The 20,674-nt window shown below is 44.1% G+C and overlaps 1 protein-coding gene across 1 annotated transcript in view; it reads left to right on the forward strand.

The window, feature by feature from the left end:
- Positions 1 to 181: 181 nt before the first annotated feature.
- Positions 182 to 20,674, forward strand: part of PPP2R2D (protein phosphatase 2 regulatory subunit Bdelta) — a 27,856-nt gene continuing 7,363 nt past the window's right edge. The window contains exon 1 of the mRNA XM_035329986.1: positions 182 to 287. The gene's annotated coding sequence lies outside the window, so the exon portion shown is untranslated. The remainder of the gene's footprint in view (positions 288 to 20,674) is intronic.

Here is a 20,674-nt window from a genome sequence, read left to right on the forward strand (position 1 = left end):
GCCGGGCCGGGCCCAGCGCGCCGGGCCGGGGCCGGGAGGCGGCGCTGCGGGGAGCCGGGCACCGAGGGGCTGAGGGGCCGGGGCCTGGGCCCCGCGGGAGTGGAGCGGGCGGCGGGGGACCGGGAGCGGGCGGCGGGCAGGGCCGGCTCCCTCCTTCTCTTCCTTCCCCCCCCTCACCGCGCTCTCTCCCCCCGCAGGGGTGGCAGGCGGCGGCGGCGGTAACGGTAACGACTTCCAGTGGTGCTTCTCCCAGGTGAAGGGGGCCATCGACGAGGACGTGGCGGAAGGTAAGGGAAGAGCGGGCCCGGCCGCGCCGCCCCGGCTGTGCCCGGCCCCCCGCGGGGTGTCCCTGCGGCTCCCGGCCCCCCGCGGGCAGCGGCAGGGCCGCGGCAGCCCCCGGCCATGACTAAGCTGCCGCCCGGGCTTCCAGCGAGGCTGCGGGAGAGCCTAACGGGGAGGCAGCGTGGCCTCCTCTCGCGCCTTAATGCCCGTCGCCAGCGAGGAGAGGGGACGGCGGGGATGGAACGGAGACGGGCGCACCCGGAGCCTGCCAGGCTCGTCAGGTTTCGCTCCTGGCGCGAGGAGGGCGACAGAGCGTGCGGCTCTGTCATGTGTACTCGGCTCAGGAGCGGAGTTTGAAGGCTTCCTGCGGCTGTGGGGAGGTTTCCTGCGTTCATGGTGACGTGGGGAAGCTGCAAGCAGGGATGCTGAAGTAGGGGACGTGGGCACATCTTTACGCCATCGCTAAAACTTGCCAGCCCATCGTGTGTGGGAATGAGTACGAAAAAAAAGGCGTTACTCGGGGGAGGGATGTTTTTCTGTAGTATGTAGAAATAACGTGAAGTTACTAAGTCTGAGGTGAAGACCTTTTCTCTCAAAATTTTCCGTGTTCAAACTGTTCAGGCTGGAGATGCTGAATTCTGACTCTTGAATTCTGACTTCTGGTAGACCTGTGTGGAGCCAGGAGTTGGACTCAATGATCCTTGTGGGTCCCTTCCTGCTCAGGATACTCTGTGGTACTGTTTAGAAAAGGGGGTGTGGAGTGAGTATGAAGCATAATTCTGTGCTAATTACTAAGATTTTTACTGCGTTAATTGAAAATGCTGTATCTACTGTGTTAAGTGAAATAACTGGCGTTTATTTTTACTGGGTACAGTAAATATTTTTTTCTTACTGTCTGCTGCAGGGAAATAACATTGACGGTGTTTTCATTTTCATGCCACTTGTTTTGGCGTTCCATTCAAAATAAGAGCTCTGGGAGGAATAGACATGAGAACTATTCAAGAAACTAGTACTCAGGCCGGGCTGTTGTTTTTGTCCTTTTATTTTTCACTATGTTTTGTGCCATGTACTATTTATTGTTTTGAAGTGCCCAGAGTTCTTTTGAAAATACGGTTAAGTAGCTTTCGTGAATTTCCCCAATGGTCTTTTTTTCTCAGTTTCTCTCACCATGTAACTAAGCTTCAGTGCTCCGTGTTGAGTGAGATGTGCTTCTATGAGCACGTTACTTCCCGGTCAGCAGCTGAGCAACAAGAGTTTGCATAGCGCTGGAAAGCTTTTGGTTTTTGAAATACCAGAATGTCTTAAATCCATTTAATTATTTAAGTGCATAGCAGGGCTGTTCAAGGAGGAACTTAGATTACTGATGATCACCAAGGCCGAGGTCTTCGTTAGAGGGGAAAGCTCTCTGTTCTGAGCAGTGCTGAGCGGAAGTAGGGGTGATAGTGCTCCAACACTTCTATCCTGCAATTGCCCGTATCCACGCTATTAACACAACTTCTCCCGGTGTGAGGACTGCAGATTGTGTGACACTTGTTACATAGGAGCAATTTATTTTTTTCATGGGGCAATTGATGTAAGTAAGCATTTAGCACCTGTTTTTTTACCGAATTGGTGCTAGAGTTTTGTTTTCCTACTAGAAGATGAGAACTCCTTAGAGATTTTGTGACTCCGTCTGTATTTTGTGTTGTGCTTTTTTTTCCTGTTTTTGCCTTGAAATCAGACTCGAGTACAGAACGGATGGTTTATTTGCTAGTAATTGTCTGAGTTTGACTCTGCAGTATGCAATGAGAATGCAATGCCATTGTTAAATTTTTGTTCCCAGTTACGGAGATCTTTATTCATCGCCGTTTTTCTAACATCTTTTACCCAACCCACGTTTAAATGTGTTGGGCGTGCTGCTGTTGACCTGGGATAGCCTTGCTGCAAATAGCACATACAGCCGCTGTGAATTCCATGTACGTTGTTGTGATGGGAAAACTCACCTTTTTGTCGTACTTTTTTCTTCCCCGTTTTGTGAAAAAAATAGCTCTATGAAAGAAATCTGAAAGTGATAAGATGAAGTAGCTACCAGCTGTATTAAATACAGGTGCTTTTGCTAAATGCTCCTATGGACAGTTGATCCAGCAGCAGAAATAAGGTGCCTGGTAGTCAGGCAATGTAACCAAAATCCCCTTTCCTTTTGAACTGCGGTTCTAGGATACGTTTTGTAGTCCGTAGTTTTCTGAGCTGTACTGCTTTGTCATAACCCCACTCATATTTTTATTCACTTGCTGTAGTTGGATTTGCAACTGTCATCTCTATTCACAGGATTTTTTCTAAGTTATTAACATAAAAAATCGTTCTCTGTCTTTGTTTTCTGTGTATGGAACCTGCTTCTTCAGTGAGTGATCTCTGCAATCTGCGCAGTGCTCTGCGCAGATAAATAGAATAGCAGTGTTTGTAATGGCCAGGCTGGCCGTATGAAAAGATCAGGAAAATACACCGGTTTTCTAAAGCAGGAAAGTTTAGTTGGACTGAAGGAGGAGGAGGAAGATTGGATTAAAAACAGATACTGAATTGAAAAACTTGTGTTGAGGATGGCAACAAGTTTAATCTTTTTTTTGGGGGGGGGGGGGAAGGGGGGAAGTAGTAATCTAAACTTGTGTTGTAATTTGGTTGTTAGCAAAAAATCCATGGGATTATGAAAACCACGCTGATTGCCTGTGAAACTTTTTGTTCGTGGATTACCTTTTTTGGTAGAAATTAGCTTTCTAAATAAAGGCTTCAGGGTATTTTTGTGCTACCCAAGACCTAATTGTTTTTGTGATTTAAGTGTTTAATTTGTTTTGCATGCTCAAAAAATACTGGTGTTCTTTTTTTTTCTAGCAGAATATGAAACAGCTTATTTAAATAATATACAGATAGTCCCAGATTCCTTTGGGATGCATGCACTGCGTACAGTCCATGACTGCTTCTGGATGTAATTAGCAGTGTGTATATAAATATATATATTTTTAGTGGGTATTATAAATCTTCCTAATTGATCTGTGCTAGTGACAAGTTGGACATGCTTGGGAGGAATGTCTGATCCTTGTCAGCACATGAACCTGTATGCTGTGGAGATCTTGGGTTTGATGGAATTTCTTCAGTTTTGCTTTTGGCTTCTCCCTCCCCCCTCAAAGCAGTCTGTATGGATTTCTGAATTGTGATTAACTGTTCCCTTCTGTAAATGCTGTTTTAATTCAGTACTGGTAAGGCGTATATTCCTGTTCCAGGTTTCAGCAGCTTTAATGTATGGCTACTCCACTAAGTGAGTTTTGCTTTCTTCTCAGAGCCTCATTAGCTGAAGTCTTCATCTGTTTTAAGTGTTGCATTTGAAGTCTTTTTTGGAGGAGCTGAGTGTAAAGCCAGGTCTTGCAAATAAATGGTATACCCGGTGACCTGTTGTAATTGAGGAGAGCTGCTGAGAAGCTCCCTGTCATTAACTTAGAAGGTATTTCACATGAGCAGAACTCCTTGTTCTGCAGGGGGGGAAGAAAAGTTGTCGTTGATGTTAAGAATTGTCATTGGCTTACAAACATAACTTGTGCTGTTGTAGTGGATTTTCTGCTCGTTAAAGACTTCTTTAATTTGCATGTAGAGGTCAAAGAAAAATACAGTTTTTTTAAAAAATCTCCAACTAGTAATTTTGATAGCAGGGGTAAACTAAAGGATACCCTGTTATCATCAGCTCAACAGAGTTGTTACTTAGCACAGTAACAAGCCTAAAGAGAAGTAAAACCACCTCACAAGTTTGTGAGAATGCAGTATACAAGTAGCGAAGAAAACCATGATCTGATAAAAATATATTGGATTATGATCCTGCAATTTTTCTGAAGTTTGGAGACAAGTGCTTTAAAAGCATTGTGTCTTTAGCTGGTTTTACAAATCAGTGACTTGAAAATGTTCAGGAGCTGAACTGGCTCATTTTTTTTTGTTTTTAAAGCTGATTCTGGCACGATGGCGCCATTATATATGTGTGTGTATGTGTATATATGTAGTCCAAAAGAGGTACAGCTATTTGACATCTGGTTAAAGTTGCGTGGAAGAAATGCCAAAACTGGTTATCTTTCCAGACTTTTTTTCTGTAAGAACTGGGAAACATGGTGAGGGAGTCATTATTAAGCCATGTGTATTGTTCCCTTTCATCCTAAATAATTGCTTATACCTGGAGATGTCGCTTCTTACTGAGAAGGGGCAGAAAGTCAGCTTTTAAGCTGTTTTTGTGTGTTTTTGTTTGATTGGTTTTTGGTTGGTTGATTTTTTTTTTTTTTTTATTGAAAAAGGATTTTGCCATAAGCGTAACATCAGAGGCGGTTTCATGGGCCTGTTCTCTTGCTGTACCCAAAACGTTTGGCTCTTGTTGCTGTTTTACAGCAGCATGCTGTGGTGTGCTCTTGCCTTGATCCTCTCGCAGCTTCACCAGAAGGACAGCTGAATAGGCTGAGGAGGCACCATTTGTTGCAGGGACCAAAGTTTTTGATAGTTTCCCTGATCTTTCCTGCTTTGTGTGTTGTGCAGAGCGTTCTGTATAATGCACGCAATTACGTTAAATCAGCTTTGGGAAGTGCTCTGGTGTTTTGTAAAGGTGGGCAGAAGTAATATTTTTGCAAACAGTTTTGACCTGAGCCCATGTTACATAGTGGTTTCCTGCTGGAGAAAGTCACCTTAATGTTTTAGGTAGACCACTTCTGTTCTTTCATGGAACCCACAGCCAAGAACTTATCTCCACCCTTTATTTCACAACAAGCTATTCCCTAAAAACGTTCTCAGATAGTGGTATTTAATAATAAGCACTCTTGAGTTCCACTTCTATCAGCCAACAATAAAAGCAGGGTGTTATGCCACTGGACAGTAAATTGCACTGTCTTACTGTATGAGTGAGTAACTCTGGATGCAACAAGATGTTCTGCTGCGTTAGTGAACTTTTGGAAGCTTCTAGTTCTTTCTCTTCTCCCATAATCTTCAGATTATGGCTCCTCACGGTGAGGAAGCCCAGATTTACAAGTGAACAAGATATTCTTTAAAATAGATAAAAAATACAGCCCAGGTGATCTTCATTCGAGCGGTCCTGTCAAGTAACCTGTGTGTGGAGGAGAGAATCTGATGTACTGACAGTGAATTTAAACGTCATCTTTGCCGTGTTTCCAAATCCTGACTCGCTATGGAGGCACGTACTCATGCCTGCGTAAGCTTCCAGCCTATGTAAGAAAAGGCGAGCATGAAGATCAAGTTAATTTCTGTCTTACTGAAGTTCAGCTTTCCTGCTCTTTATTCTTGTGGCTGCTTTGCCCTTGTGATGTATAAACACATCTGGGCAGCCACGTGCCCTGTGAGCCCGGTGGAGGTGGGTTTGATACAGCTCAAAGGACCTACAGCATCGCTTCACTTGGTTCCCTTGAGAAGAACCTGCAGGCTTGTGTAAATAAGGGAGTTGCACTAACTGTCCTCCCTGAGCTGCAGGCTGTTAGGTCACTTTAAAATCGGTTTAATGTGTTGGTTGGGTCGGGGTGCTGGGCAGTCTGTCCTTTGGCATGGGCCTTGGGAGCAGGCTGCCACCTCACCTTACTGCCTGCTCACCCCTGGTGGGCCCGCTGCCTTAGCTAGGCCTGGCTGCAGGACCCCGGCGCTAGCAGCCACTCGAGGGAAGGGCTCGTGTTTGTGCGCTGCCTCTCAGCGACAGCGCTGGCTTCAGCCAGCTGCTGCTGCTGCTGCTCCAAGTGTCCCATGCTGGCCGAGTGCTGCACTGCCTGCTGAGCGCCTCGGGTGCCCTCCCCACGCCCTTGGCTGACCTCTGATCTATTTGGGGATTTACATTAGTGCAAAAAGCAGTCTTGTTATGCACTGAGTTAAGTTCTGCTGGGTATGTAAAGGCAATCCAAGCCATTTTGCAAGTTGTTCAAGTGTTAAAGGAGAAAAAAAAAAACACATTAGACCTGATGGATACTTGAAGTGGGCAGCACGCTGTAAGCTGGAAAAAATTCAGTCCGAGCAAAACTGTGCTGTCCTCGGTTTGTTCTGACCTCTGATACATTGCACTTCTGTGTTAAGTGTTCAATTGCAGAAGTAGAGATCTGAAAATAGAGTCTAAAAAATAGTATATGCTGAAAAATAGGTTATCGTAAGTTCTACATACGTTGTCAAGTGATTATCGATACCTTTAAAGTCCAGCTTACTTTTCTGTGCAATCCAAACGCAGAGTTCAGCTTTCTATCAAATATTAAACTAAGAAACAACACCAGGAAATATTTTAGGAGATCTTAGGCATTACAGGAACAGCCATGCCAGTCTTAGTCCACCCTAACTGCAGGTAATGTTAGTCCTTTCCACTGACTGTTCTGGCAGGTGTAGTATGGCAAATCCGCGTTCAGCCAGAAGCAGATGAGCAGAAAGTGCAGGAAGGAGGAGAAGGAGGGGAGTTGTTGAAGACTGGCAAGGAGTGCCGGGGTTGGTGACCAGAATCCCACAGCAACTGAACTTCTGATGGCACTTGCCTGCCCCAACAAGCAGGCAATGGGAGGAGGGCCCGCAGCTTTGTGCCTTCACCTTGTGTGATAGCTGCAGCGAGCCCAGGGTGAGGAGCTGTTAAACCTTCGGGCAGCTCCCTGCGCCCCACCCCAGAACCCTTTGGTGTGAGCAGACACTGTGTGACACTGAGGGGGGGTTCTCTTGCAATAAATGTAAATCAAGTAACAAGCACTTGGAAGGCACTGTGTATCTGTAACTTGTTAAGCTCAGATGCAATTTTTTAACACTTTTTTTATTAACAGTTGAACAGGCATTAGGCTTTGAATTTATTCATTTGCTTTGATTACTTACTTCCCTCTAGTGCATCTCTGGGTTTGTTTCTTCCTTTGCTAATCTTATGTGCTCTTTTTACATTCTTGTATTACATTCATTCTCGTTGGGATCAGCCCAGCAGAGGGGGACTCAGGGGTTCTGGTGGACAAAAAGCTCACCGTAACCCAGCAGTGTGTGCTTGCAGCCCAGAAAGCCAGATGTGCCCGGGCTGCAGCAGAGCTGCTGTGCCTGCAGGGCAGGGAGGGGATGTCCCCTCTGCGCTGCCCCGTGAGCCCCACCTGCAGTGCTGCATCCAGCTCTGGGCCCCCAGCCCCAGAAGGACACGGAGCTGTTGGAGCAGGGCCAGAGGAGGCCACGAGGACGCTCGGAGGGCTCCAGCCCCTCGGCTGTGGGGACAGGCTGAGGGAGCTGGGGGTGTTCAGCCTCAGAAGGCTCCAGGAGACCTTGTAGTGGCCTTAAAAGGTCCTCTGAAGAAGAGGGAGAGAGGCTTTTCTCATGGGCAGATGGTGACAGGACAAGGGGGAATGGTTTAAAACTAAAAGAAGGAAGATTTAGGTTAGATGTTGGGAAGAAATTCTTCTCTCAGAGGGCGGCGAGGCCCTGCCCAGGCTGCCCCAAGGAGCCGTGGGTGCCCCATCCCTGGCAGTGCCCAAGGCCAGGCTGGGGGGCTTTGGGTAGCCTGTGCTAGGGCAGGGGGCCTGCCCATGGCAGGGGGGGACTGGGTGGGCTGTAAGGTCCCTGCCAACCCAAACCGTTTGGTGATTCCGTTTGATTCTTCGTTTAGTCGCTCTGCAGTGTTGGTTCTTTGCCGTTCCCTGCCTAGGCCATGGCCATGTGTGTCACCGGTTGTGCCGTGAGGTCGTGCGTTGTCACTGCCTGTTGCAAAAGAGGTTTCTGCTCATCCTGCTGACATGACTTACAGTTCAGCACAGCATCACAGGGACATCCCAACTTCTGCTTTCCAAGCTGATTTAGGAGCACACAGCCTGTAGTTATTTCCCCTATGCACTCCCTTTCACTCCCACCAGTTGCAGGTGACCGTGCAGTGTCTCCGGGACCTTCCTTCAGCTGCGGAACAAAATGCTCTCTAGAATCACAGGGCATGGGGCAGGGGAAGGTGTGTGATCTGGATTGCAAGTACAGAAATGTTCTTTCTATGTTTAGTTTGCTCTGTTAATCTCCTTTACGGTTTGTGCCAGCTCTCTGGCTATGGGCTGGGTCCAGTCACTTCCTCTCGAAGCTTGAGCCTTTCCAGAGAGCCTCGTGGTCCTTCAACACCGCTGTTTGTTTGGATCTCCAGGGCACACCGTGGACTGAGGTGTTGTGTACTAACATGGTTTTCAACTGGAGGGGCAGGAGACAGGTCGGCTAGTATGCGTTTTTGTCAGCCCCTGAGCTAAATGTGAAGCTGTATTAACTGACATTTTCCAAAAATAGTCCCTTAGGGTGTGAAGCATCCTTCTTTTTAGGTAATGTTTGAAAATGGTGACTGTTCCGCTTCCTTGTCCGTTAAGTGTGAGGAGTGGGATTTTGCCAGAAGTCTTCAAGTAGCTCCCAAGGAGAGGCGTTGATGCTGCTTGTGTCTAGCAGCCAGTGCTAAGCAGAGTGTGCAGCTGGACTGCCTGCCGTCTCCCGGGGAGCTATGCATTACGGGGTTCTTCAGGTTTTTAACAGGAGTGGCAGTGTGCAGCCGGCTTAGAAAGGAAGAGTTCATGGTAGCTAATTTTAGATATCTATTTTAGATGCCTGAACGGAGAGCCGAGGCGTTGATGTCGGTGTCAGAAATACCTCGTATGAGTCCTTTGTGGGATCAGTCTGTAGGCCTCAGCTTGCTCTCCTCCGGGCTGTAACAAAAGCCGGTCTCTGTCATCCCCTGCTTTCACCCCCGGCACAGCCAGCCCAAGAAGACCGGAGGGCTGATAGTAGAGAACTTCACCAGGCTCAGGGCAGGGGGTTGGTGATACAGGGAAGGTAACAGCAGCAGTGCTGTTAGCAGGCATCAGCAGGGCAGGGAGGGGATGTCCCCTCTGTGCTGCCCCGTGAGGCCCCACCTGCAGCCCTGCATCCAGCTCTGGGCCCCCAGCACCAGAAGGATGTGGGGCTGTTAGAGCGGGGCCAGAGGAGGGCCACGAAGATGCTCAGAGGGCTGGGGCACCTCTCCTATGGAGAAAGGCTGAGAGAGCTGGCGATGCTCAGCCTGAAGAAGAGACGGCCCCGGGGAGACCTCATTGCAGCTTTTCAGTAATTAAAGAGGGCTTATAAAAAAGATGGAGAGCGACTCTTTGCTCAGTCAGATAATGACAGGACGAGGGGGAATGGGTTTAAGCTAAAAGAGGGGAGGTTTAGATTAGAGGTTAGGAGGAAATTCTCCACTCAGAGGATGGTGAGGCACTGGCACAGGCTGCCCAGAGAGGCTGTGGATGTCCCATCTCTGGAGGTGTTCAGGACCAGGTTGGATGAGGCCCTGAGCAACCTGACCTAGTGGGAGGTGTCCCTATCTGTGGCAGGGGATTGGAACTGGGTGGTCTTTAAGGTCCCTTCCAACCCGAGCCTTTTTATGACTCTTAGAGCATTTATACTAAGTTTTGAAACTTACATTAAGGCTTACAGGACGGTCTCCTGAGTCACTGGGAATGGTTTCCACCACATTATTAGAGAGAGAGATGTTTTTAGTCTTCTAGCATGCTTGGAGGTCATTTACTACCCATGGAAGTACTCGGTGCTTTTAAATCAGAGAATTTGACAGCACCTTTTTGAGGATTCGCCAGCACCTTTCATCCAACGCTCCTTTTAATGTACCAGCTTTGGAAACAACTGGGAGTTTCCTGCTCTGCATGCAGAACATAACAAAGTTGGAACTTCTTTCCAAAAGTGAAACTAAACATTAATTTTTCATGGCTGTAAGGAAATATTGCCAGACACATCTTACTGTAAAACCGTAGGTCTTGCTGCTCTCCTTAGCTTACAGGAGTACAAGTTCCCATGGCTGCTTCCAGAACAGAGCGCCTTAGCCACAGGGGAGCAAAGCCAGAGGGAAGGAGGCTGGGCACACCCCTCCGTTTCCAAAACGTCTGTAATCACAGGGGTGCCTTGTGTAGGAGAGGAGTGCGTTAGGATGCTGTACGTGAGGCAGTACCATGCCTTCCTAAGCCTTTGTACGTTTTATTGTGAACTACGTTGTTAGTATAAAGAAAAGGCTGAAGTTCTGCTGGGAAATAGACTCGTGCTTGTACACAGAAAAAGGTATGATGTAAAATAAAAAAGCTTCAGAAGCTTCAAAGTTAATGTGACGATTAAGAGCCTGCAAAAGCTTGCTTTGTTTTATCTAAAAAATTGGAGCTGGCTTAAAAATAGAAAGCAAATGTGGGTAGGTAAGGTATTATTGAGCAGAACACAGAGTGATCAGTTTCAAATGAATTTTGTGGTGTATTTGTAGTTTTGTAACTGTTTTCTTTTGTATACTTTGAAATAATATAGTGCTGAGAATCCTGATGGAACCTGGGGGCGGTGGTTAACTATGTTTCAGTTAAACGGTCTTATAGGGAAAAGTGGGTTTAATTCATATTTTAAAAAATTACAGTGTAATTAAAATGACAGTGTAATTAAATTACACTAGCTTTGTCGGTTTCAGTGCAAAATTCTTTGTCATGGTATTTGGTAACTGTAACTGGAAAGCCTCTTAGCCAGCCAACCGTTTGTAATAACTTATTTATACGTTTGCACGGTTTACAGTATTGGGCACAAAACAAACGTATGATTGTGGGAATAATTAGCATGGATCAGTGTAAAGGCTAATCGTAATATTAACCACATACACAAAGGGGTTTGTGTGTGTGTTTTGGTTCTGGTTACGTTGAATTGGAGTTGTTGTATATTTTTCCCCAGGATTCTCATGCAGGAAGAGTGAGTTGGCTTTCAGACAGCGGCACGATTCCCACATACATGTGCCATGCAGGTTGCTGCGGGAGGGCCTTCATTACATTTGTTTTCATTCTCAAGCCAGTTTCAGGTTAGCCGAAGGCTTTGCACAGACCCCCCGTGCACCTTGTGCGTGTAACTCTGGCTGAGGACTTGCACAGAGTGTGAGGTGCTGCACCAGGGAGAGGTGCCGAGCTTTGGGAAGGGCGTTACAGCGGTATGATACCAGAGCTGTGAGAGGAAGTACATTAAAGAAAGGGGTAAGGCTACATGTGAGGTGACCTGTATGTTCTTTCAGCTTACTTGGGATAAAGTGTGTAAACGCGATTCCCTGGGAGGGAAGCTGGCGTGTGAGGAGCTGCTTGCTTGACAGCCATGGAAACTGTTCATCCATCTCCATCCAGCTCGGTCGTAGCGTAGGCAGGGCCAGTGCTGATGTACTGGCAATGTAGTTCAGGTGTCTTCCGTAACCTTCCAAGGAGAGGAGCAGAGATGGCACTTGGGTGGGAATGGGCAGGTTTTGTGTGATTCTTGAAGCTGCTTGTTTTAACCCGGGGGTCTGATGAAGAGAAGTGTGTGTGAGATGGCGCCGCTGTGCAAAGTGTGCAGGTACAGCTTTGACAGCGTCAAGGTGCACCGGGGAGGTTTCACCTGGGCAGGGGGAAGCCTTTCTTCACAGAGAGGGCAGTCAAGTGCTGGGGCGGGCAGCTCAGGAGGGTGGTGGAGCCCCCATCCCTGTGGTGTTTGAGGCGTGTGGATGTGGCACTAAGGGACGTGGGTTTGTGGTGGGCTTGTCCTGTTGGGTGAGCGTAGGTCCTGATATTAAAGGTCTTCGCCAGCCTGAAGGGTTCTGTGACCCTGCTTGGAAGGGGTCATGAGCAAAGGGTCAGGTTTGTGTGCAGCAGTGGTGTGGGTTTTGTTCTTGTGCTATGGTCTGTTGGGGAGTCAAGATCAGCAATAATCCTGGGTTTTGTTTGGTTTTAACCAAAATGAAATCTTCTCATAATGCTTTAAAGAACGGTGCAGGTAGAAGTAGACATATCCAGAAGCAGGTTTGCAGTGTAATTTTGAAAGCTGGGATAAATCTGTAGAAAATAGATTATTTATGTATTTATCAAAGCAGGTAAATTATGATACCTATACATGAGGAAAAAAAACTGTCTCCAGGATCTCTTAATAAAATCTGAAACATGAATGATATCTTGAGAAAACTGATGAGACTTCCTAATCATTTTGCTGGTAAAAGGGGGGGGGGGGGGGGGATTATTCAAAGGAGCTTAAAAGTTAGCACATCAAAATCAATACAGGAAAGCAGTTTTCAGCTAGTCTCTGATTGCAAACTCTGAAACTCGTTGACATCAGATACTTCAAATCTTTTTTTTCTACCTGCCTAATGTAATGAAAAGTTGACATGGCTAACAAGCACCAGTATGGTTACAAGTTCACTTACATGTTTAAGGTGAGTAGTATTTTGTTGCTGTTACTGTATGCCTGAAGTCTGTGACAGATCTATAGGTCCTTATCTGTCCTCCCCCTTATTTAGAGATCGTTTAATGTCAATTACTTCTTTATTACCACCTCCAAAGATTAATTGTGGCATGTATTGGTGAATGCTGCTTGTTTTTTCAAGGTTTAATTCCAAGAGAGCTTAAGTTAGTCTGCGCTGGGGGTCCTGCAGGCTTTTACTTTGCTCTCCTGTTCCTTCAGCTGCCATCACCCTTGCCTCGATTGGTGTAGAAACGCTGATGCTTCTGTGTGGGGTTGGTTCACTGAGCTCAATTGGCAAAAATTCTTTTCTTTTTTTTTCTCTCTTTATTTGCCCAGTTCAGCTTCCTGAACTATGTAAAGTTAGCTCAGGGGAAAGGCAGGCATGCAGCTCTCACTGATGGGTGTAAGCTGCAGTGCTACTCCACGGTAACGCCGCAAAGGAACCGCTTCTGGTACGGTTCTTACTCCTGGAAGCGCTGGGCAGGCGTTACTGCCTGCGTGGGTCAGTGTTCACTGGTGACGGAATACGTAGCTTGGGTTCTGAAAACAGCATGCCTTCTCTTCTGTGACTGAAGGCCTTCAAGCTTCAGAACTGGAGAAATCACAGAGTAGTTTAAATTGTAAATAAATAAATTTTGACGGGCTTTGAAACGACTTAATTTCTGCATATTAATGATGTAAATCTTGTAGTTGGGCTGTTGCATTAATATGAATTGTAATTTTGTTTTGTGTTCAAGTCTTGAAACATCTTGATTTGCTTTCCACATTACAGTGCTATTTTATTTCTGTTCTGTTTACAGCTGATATTATTTCAACAGTTGAATTTAATTACTCTGGTGATCTTCTTGCAACAGGAGACAAAGGTGGCAGAGTGGTTATATTTCAAAGGGAACAAGAGGTCAGTGACATGAAAAACAAAAGTGCTGTTACTACGCTGCTCTTGTGTTGCACAGTCTCACTTCATCTGCTCATGCTGTGAAGTTTAAATGGTTGGGTAGTTTTCTCAGAAGATGATGTTAGCCCTATTTATAAATATCTGCCTTGTGCTGAATTTGGTAATCTAGCTTGGTGGTGGTTTCACCCCCTCGCTGCCTTCAAAAAAACCTTGACAAAAATACAGTGAGTTTGTTATGTGTACCTGTTATGCTCAGTATCATAAGTGTAGAATTGCTGTTGGAGTTTCCCCCAAACTTTACACTTAGGTGGATGTAAGACATTCTAATGTTTTTGAAAATAATGCAAAAGAACTGATTTGTAAAAGAGGATACATGTTAAGCTGCAAAGACAACGGAGTAACATGGTCCAAAAATTGAAGAATTAAACATCTGTGCGTTAGGATCCTATGGATCAAAACCAGTGGTAACAGCTTCATCTCAGAAACACCTGGGTGTTTTGGTTCAGAGGGTACAAAGACTTCCCCCTCCGGTAGTTAAGCAGACTTTCAGAGGGCTCTGCCCAGCGCTATCAGTTGGGTGATAATGCTATGCTGTATTCTGCCCATTCAGCGATGCAGATACATTGCCAAGCCTTTTATATCCCAAGTATTGGAAAAAATACACTAAATGCTGACTTACTGATCAAGCCTTTTGCTGAAAAACAGTTTTCATGCCTTTTCATTTCTGAGAGAAAGGAGGAATTTTTCTGTTACATCAACATTCCACGTGACAATTCCTTTTTTCTCCCCCACCACCAAAGAGCATGTATATCCTTCCCTCTGAAGAACTGATGAGAATTTGAACCTTTTCCTGGCTTAGAAATACCAGAATTGATCGTGGAATTTTGATTCAGCTTGTTTGTGCATGAAGTGTACTGACCTTTAGGTGCTATGCTTTTTTTCCAGCAGAATCCCCCTTCCTTCATTGTGTGGGTTGAATGATGCTCGATTAATGAATAGCCATCCAATATTTTGCATTTCATCCTCGTTCTGACACTACTTACAGAACGTTTCACCAAAGATGGTTTATCAGTTTGACTCTGGGGATTTTGAGAGGCAGTGAAATTGAAGTACCATTGCTGGAAAAGCTGCTGAAATGTTACCCAACTACACCTAGACAGCACATTGCTCATTTATCGTGTAGCCTGCTGTGTAGACTTAACCGAGGCACAGAGACCAAGGTCAAAAGGATCCATCTGCTCAGGATCTCTGACTTCCTTGACGCTTGTTCAGGGTGGAACTGTTGGTTGGCTTTCAGCTGTTTGTGCTCAGTGCTGTAGCTCAAAACCCAGCTGTCATGTCTTTTCCTTGTAGTATTAAAAAAAAAAAGTCACACTCTTCACACAAGAATATTCAAATGTCTTCTGGGAGCACATGTGGGCTGCAGGGAAGAGGTGGGCATTAGAGTCCTTTCTGTTGTCATCTGCAAAACTGGAATTTCTGAAGAGGAGGAAGAGAAATCTAAGTATATAATACTAGAAACATGATAAAATCTTAAACTTATTTTAAACAGTGTAACTTTTGACTATAACTTAGGCTAGTTATAAAATTTTACATACGCTATTTTTGGAAGGCAGGCTGAAATACTGGGCTCCGTGCCCTGAGCTCATAGGGCATTATTTCAGTTCCAAGCAGCTGTTTATTCCAACCAAATGCATGAGTAAAGAGTGAGACCACTGCCAAGACAACTTGCACAAAACATAGGTGGTTAGGTAAGTAATGGAAATAGCTAAACAGAACAGTGTAGTTGAGAGGATCCTATCTAAAATGATTAAAAGTTAAATGACAGAGAGCAAAGTAACGTAAAATCTCAGACTTAACTAAAATTCCATACTTGTGAGAGACTGCAGGGGAAAAAAACACCTCTGTAAAACCTTATCAGAGTTGCAAAGTCAAGCATGGAAATGCAAGTGAGTGTCAGAACAAAGGTTGCCTGTGGAGCCTTAGGTTGGCATAGCAGGCTTTAATTATGTGAGTCACTACTATTTTTTCCACAGTAACGCACCGTCAATCAATGTGCAAGATAGGCTTTTCCTGGGCAGCTGATTTTCTTGCCTGCCTTTGGGAATAAGTGACTTGCTTCTTCTAAAGTGTGATTTCCGATTGTGCTTTGGGGAGTTTGTTTTTTCAGGTGTTCTGGGCACTGCAGGTCTGCAAGTGGAGCTGGTCTCCAAACATGAGAAACTATCTAATATTAAATTATTTGAAGAGCCCAATAACATTTTCTTCAAATCTGATACTGCAGGTCCGCAGGTACTTGCGACTTTGATCTCTGTTCCTTGGTGCCACAAATGCCAAATGAGAATAATGCAAAGCTGTCTTCCAGTTCTGTGAGGGGCAAAAAAAGTTTTTAGTGCACTTTGGTGTGTTACAATAAACACTATAGAAAGCCTGAGATGAAAATAAGGTAATTCCAGCCTTTAGATTTTCATAATGAAAAAGGTTGTCAGAGCTTAATTATGAGCCTGGATGGCAATTCTGGGTACAGCATGGTTTAAAATGAGTAGGAAAGGAGCTACATCTAATGCTCATATAGCAGTGACTTTGTGCCGTCACAGTTTTATAAAAACATGTTTAATTGCACCATGTCCTCTGTCCTTTAACATTTATTTGCTAGTTTGGAAACCCTGTATAAAGTCATATCGTGATGAGTAGAGGAATGAGTTTTGGAAAGGTGAAGTGTAGAAACTGATCCCATGGAGTTGGTGGTTTAGGATTTAGGACACAGCTGATTTCTCTGCCCCGGTTCTGTTGAAAGTCCTGGGGAGCAGCAGTGTAACCCAGAGCTCTTCCAATTGAACCTGGGAGCTCCTCTGCAGACTCCTCTGCAAAGCGCCTCTTTGAAGTGCTTTGATACAAGTAGACAAATATTTGTATAGAAAGAGTTACTTTTAGAAAGGAAGTCTACACATATTGATGCTAAACTCTCGTAAATGTGTCAAATTCAGCAAGACCTGTTGTAAAAAGTTTACTTTCTAATTGACCATTTCTAGTCATTGCTTTGTATGTGCAATTTCTAATGACCCAGGTAACGTCAGCTTCAAGAAATATTATGTTTCCTTGCAGAACAAAAGCCGTCCTCTTTCTAGGGGAGAATATAATGTTTACAGTACCTTTCAGAGTCATGAACCTGAGTTTGACTACTTGAAAAGTCTAGAAATTGAGGAAAAAATAAATAAAATTAGGTGGTTACCACAACAGAATGCTGCTCATTTCCTGCTGTCTACAAATGGTAAGAACATTTTATTCTTGCAAAAATAAAAACCTTCCTATATGTCATTTGAATATTATCTCATTGATGATCCACTTGGGTTTTTCTGGAGTGTTTTGGGATTGTTTCAGTTTCTTAATTACACGCAGTGTCTGTTTTGATTGTAATACCTGGTAAATTACAGATTTAGGAGCTTAGAAGTAAGGAAGTAGCAACAGCACAGGCATGGTTACAGAGCTATGCTCTGTGGGTGTGCTGGCCACCCCGTCAATTTACGTGCCCTGGTGCTCTGCTTTTTAGTATGCATTCAGTGTAAATGTGTTGCCAGTATGCTGAACTGTAGCACAAGTCTGAAATGCACTTAACTTGATTATCCTAATTTTGAAATTGATTTTTTTTGTGATCCCAGATTAATTTAGAATAAAAATTGAAACTCTGTGTTTGCAATGCTCTTCTGATTCTAAAACATCATGTGCTTTGAAGAGCTTATGGATTATTAGACAACAGTCACTCTAGGAGCACGTTTATGCCATTTTTTCATTCACATTATTTTCTTTAATTTCTTCCCTTAACATATTAGTGGTTACATGTATTACTGAAGCAGTTGGTGCTGTGACTGTTAGCACTGCTTCATTTTGATGCATCATGGAGCAAGTTGTAACTGTATATGCGGAACTGTGCATGAAGAAAACTTGCCTTTGACAGAGGGGTGCACTTGTTCCAAACAGTTCTGTTCACCTTTTACCTTGTTCCTAGACACACTTTTCTAAGTGCTAATGTGTGTTCTGTTACACACAGCTTTGAAAGCAGGGATGACTTCTGTCTGCTGGACTTTGAAATTAAATTCATTTATTTTGATCCAACTCCAGCTAATTCAAGGCAGTCTCTCAAGGGTGTCATCTTAAATGCATTAAATACATGTTGTAGTCTGGGGAGAAGAGGTTTGTTTGCAGTTAGCTGGGGATCTCACTCTCAGCGCGTACTTCCCTTCTGCGTTTGGACAAACTGCTCCCGCTAGGAGCCGGGAAGCACATGCCTTTGGCTGTGGAATCCTAAAGCAGTGCGGCAAACCTCATTCCCAGTTACTGCCTCTGCCCAATCTTCTCTCTCCTTAAGGGAGTTACTTCAATTCAAGCTATTTTTTTTTCTTGTTTTTGTTTTCTCTCCGTAGCATTTGTCTATTTAAAATAGGTTAGATAGTAACAGAGGGCTCACCACTGAATTTTGGTGATCAGCATGTGGAACTTCCCATGCAAAGGGTCATTTTGGTGAATGGTAGGCATTGTGCTCTACCATTCAGACAAACTTGTATTTTGTTCAAACAGAGTGTTATATTAAAGTTAAAAATGAAATCTACTTATTTTTCTTCTTCCCTTTAAATGTTATTTTCTTGCTTTTCCCATCCTCACCCTTCAAGTGCATATTTTCTGTTTATTTTTAATGTACTAATTCTACTACACTGTATAGCTGAAGGCAAGGTTCTTCATGTCTACGTAGGGAGGCTTGTATTTCATATTATATAGCTGTGGGATCCTTTCTGTTGCAAGCAGTAGAAACCTAGATAGATGAATAACAAACACACTGCTCACCCCATTAGTTAGGGAACTTATTTTGAATCTCATTCTCAAGGATGTGAATTTTTTGTTGGTTTTAGATAAAACTATTAAATTATGGAAAATAAGTGAAAGGGATAAAAGAGCCGAAGGTTATAATTTAAAAGATGAAGATGGAAGACTTAGGGATCCTTTCAGAATCACAGCACTACGGGTATGTTTCTGCTCTTTGACTTTAAATATCTTTTTGCATGTACTTCTTTACCTTTGTTCAGAATTGTCAACTGAAATGTGTAGATTAGAAATGGTGCTTTGGTCAGGGTAATTGATAACCTTTTTCTTTTTTAAATAGTTGGTTTTATATAGAAATACATATATTTCTAAAATCATAAAATAAGGTTCCTTTGGAAAACTTGAGGCAAATTTCAAAACTAAGATAGTAACTTCTCAATAGCTTTTTTTTTTTTTCTTGGAACACCTTATATTTTAAATGGATAGGAAATTTAAACTTTTAAAAATCAAAATTAAGTATTGTCTTAGAAGGTGTTTTTGTTAGAGGCCAGTTCCTGGGCATTTGGGAAACCTAATGTATGTATACTTCTGGAGCCGTGCTATTTGTCCGTTTTCATAGTGATGTTACGGTAGGGTTAGTGCTCCAGGCTTGGTTTTCAGCTCACGCTTTAAAAGGTTCCAAAGCAGTCATTTGGGGGTAGGGGATTTTTGATGGATTTTAATTGTGTTGCTGTTGCTATAAATAGGAACTGAACCAAGGCTCTCACTACTTCTAAAGCTGTTGTCACTCCTGACACTTACAGGAACTATGCTGTTGTGGTTTTGTGGTTTTGTTTGGTTGATGTTGTTGCTGATGTTTGGATTGTTTTTTCTTCTCTTGCTTTGCTTAAATCAAATATTGAAGCTTTAGGGTATGCATCAGCATGATGCCTTGTCATGCTGGGAAAGGTTACCCACTGCGGGGAGGTAGCTTCCTACTTCGTCTGTAGGAGCCAAGATCTGACTACTCCAAATAAAATACCTAAAACCAGGGAAACAAATCATACAGTGCCTTAGCCCAGTGGCTGGAAGTAGGCAGGGATAAAAATTGGGCTTCTCCAACTTTGCCATTATGTAGGAGACATCCCATTGGGGAACATGGCAAAGCCAGAGTACGGCCGGAACAGTTGTGTTGGATTCTGCCCGATACTGGCTGTATCACTCAATGAGCCTCTTGGCATCTGCTTCAAACACTGTAGTGTTTTTAGGAATCATCAAGCTGAATTGGGAGAGGGAGGAAGGGGGCAACAAAAAGCAAGAACCACTTTCTTGAAAGTTAGTCTTCTAATTCTGCTGCCCTTCTGGGAAAGGAAGGTTGGGCTGAGCTGCAAATCCTGCCAGGCACATCATCTTACAAGACAAAGGGATGGAATGAACTAAGTGTGGGAAAAGATTGGTGGAAGGGGGAGGAAAAACTTACCAACAGTTACCCTCGTCTGTTAAAAATATTTAGTTTTAGATATCTGGAGTGTACGTAACTTGGCCTCTTACGGCCATTGTTTCCACGCTTCCTTACAGAAGTAGAACCCCAGTTGTTTGTAACGAAGTAGGCTTTAGGAGAAGCAGCCCTTCAGAGCCTCCTGTGCGTGGAGGCCTTGTCACTTCCAAGTACCATTCCTGATGACTCACGTTAATGTATCTTCAACTTCACAATTGATAATTGTTGGAGCTAGGAACACTCATGGCCAGATAGGAAGATTGGGTAATAAGCAGTTACAGATTAATTTTAATAACTACCTTTTATGATCTCAACAGACTGTAAGATACAGACATGGTGAAAACAATTACAGAGCTCTTAGATTAGTTTGTTTCTTGTTCAGGAAGACAAATTACCCTGAACAGTGTCATAACTCTTCTCGTAGTTAGATGATGTAAGATAGCGTTCTGGTACACACAGTTCAACAGCACAGCATGGGGACGTCCATGGATAGCGTTAAACTGTTGACTTGCTGGTCAGTGACAAGGCTGGGGAAGGAACAAGAAGAAAGCTTAATCCACTTGGCTGGGATAAACCACATCATCCCTTGTATCAGCTAGCTGTGAGAATGGAGTGTTTACATGTTCCTGAAATCGTACTGACTGTTCAGGGAACAAATAGGGGAGTTCCTTTGCAAATGTTTTAACAATTTCACCAGCACCCTCTAAGATACGGAGGTCATTGTAAGCACTTGTTTCCAATTAACATCGTCTTCAATACCACTGTAAACGTACTGTTTTCCTGATGGGTGAGGTACAAAGCTTCCTTATTTGACAGGTAACTTCTAAAGAAGGCAGTGACCGAGGTTTTGTGCGAGTGGTCTGTCAAGTCACCATTCATGGCCTGGTTTAGTGCATCTCTTGCTCTGAGGATTTACAAGGTGTTTAGAACTTCATCTATTTTTAGAAAACAAAGTCCAAGTTTTTCTATTAGTGTTTGCC

The sequence above is a fragment of the Oxyura jamaicensis genome, chromosome 6 (assembly GCF_011077185.1).
Source record: "Oxyura jamaicensis isolate SHBP4307 breed ruddy duck chromosome 6, BPBGC_Ojam_1.0, whole genome shotgun sequence".
NCBI classification, from domain to species: domain Eukaryota; kingdom Metazoa; phylum Chordata; class Aves; order Anseriformes; family Anatidae; genus Oxyura; species Oxyura jamaicensis.